This window comes from Pinus tabuliformis, chromosome 7, assembly GCF_031772625.1.
Source record: "Pinus tabuliformis cultivar Carrire ecotype Pingquan chromosome 7, CPIR1, whole genome shotgun sequence".
NCBI classification, from domain to species: domain Eukaryota; kingdom Viridiplantae; phylum Streptophyta; class Pinopsida; order Pinales; family Pinaceae; genus Pinus; species Pinus tabuliformis.
In genome coordinates this window covers 176,566,704-176,568,343 of record NC_142293.1, presented here as the reverse complement: position 1 = coordinate 176,568,343, position 1,640 = coordinate 176,566,704, and positions in this window count along the sequence as shown.

The following is a 1,640-nucleotide window of genomic DNA, read 5'->3' as shown; positions in this document are numbered from 1 at the left end:
TTTCTTTTCATTATCTAGCTGATGCGGCCATTTCCCATGCTCATCTTTATAAATACATTTGCTGTACATAAACAGACGACCGTCTGATAATAGACTGATAATTCTCTGCTTTTTAATTATCATCCTTTTAGTAGGATGATCATCTGCTGCACATGTCTATGTTTTTATCTCCTGAATATATATCGCAGCCTGGATGGATGAAACTAGATCTGGGGTCTTCAAACTTGTCCAATCTTCACTCTAGTACAAGTCGATCCATGTGAGAATTTCTTGAAGTCGAACATGGAAAGACATCGCTTGATTACCAGTCATTAATGTAAACTGTTAACAAGCGCGAGAGGAATCACCGATAATGATGATGACCCTCAATGTACTGCAGCACAATTCATGTGGTGTGAATATAGGATCTGACGTCGAACACCACGCAAAGTCTCCTGGTCGAAGGTCATTAATGTATACCTATCGCCGGGAGTGAGAAACTTGCCATTGAGGCATGCAAGCTTCAAAGTACTGAGGGGGGTGTTCCTAGATCAACTTCTTGGATAATGAGCTGATGTCGACAAGAAGTGATCCGTCAAAGGAGGGCCTTAGTGAATCCCACATCAGTGACACGGAACGGAGCTAGTGATGATGGTGAAAACAATCTATGAAATATGATTCAGGGTGGCGGTCATGGAAGGATGAAAGATGATGTATGGTAGTGGATGGGACCCGGTTGACACTTTCTGAATGACATCTCTTGAACATATAACGACACTGATGTGATGGATCGGTAGCATTACCCCATGTATGGATGGTATGGCGAGACCATGGTGAAGGGACCGGTGAATGATAATAACCCAACCCGATATTTACGGAGGCAAAAGTGTCATGTTCAAGAGCGACTTGCTACCATTAAGCTTTGAGGTTCCTCCCAATTTTTCCCCAGTCATTTCTGACCAGTACCTCTTTATTTTTGTCAAGCTTGAGGAGGATAACATATGCTTGTTCTATAACCTGCCCTTCGGGCAAGCCTATCGCTATGTTTTAACGAGCCTAGCGATAGGGAAACTCGTTCTCGTCTAAAGACAAGTTTGTCGCTATCTAATATTTTTAACGAGCCCAGTGACAAAGACAACTCGGTCCTTTTCATTTTTAGAGAGTCTGAAAAGGGTACATAAAGTGGACTCCAGGGGTCCTTTTTCGTCATCTAATCCCTTAAGTCCGAAAAAGTATAAAACAATACAGAAGGGATGAATGTTGGATATCTTTATCGAGCCGAACTAGACAAGCGCTCGATCTTTTTGTGCAATAATCCCTCAGGTCCAAAAAGATTAAAATCTAGAGGAGGGATAGCTCTTCCGATCCTTTTAACGAGCTGGAAGGCCAAAACTCGGCAAACTTTTCATATTTTACGAGTCAGTGAAAAGAGCTCAAAGAAGACTCGTATTTTGAGGAACGAGTGATAAACAAGGATAGCAGCAGATTCCAGGTACAGGTTGGAATTTTCCAATCACGGCAGTGTCACAAGGATGGCTAGGTGAAATCACTCTTCGCAGCTGTTCCTCAAAATAGGTAAACAATCAAGTGGATGTGAATGATCGGCCAAATGAAAAGTGGAGGTGACGGTGCAAACACGACCAAGGCTTTTATGGCTGATG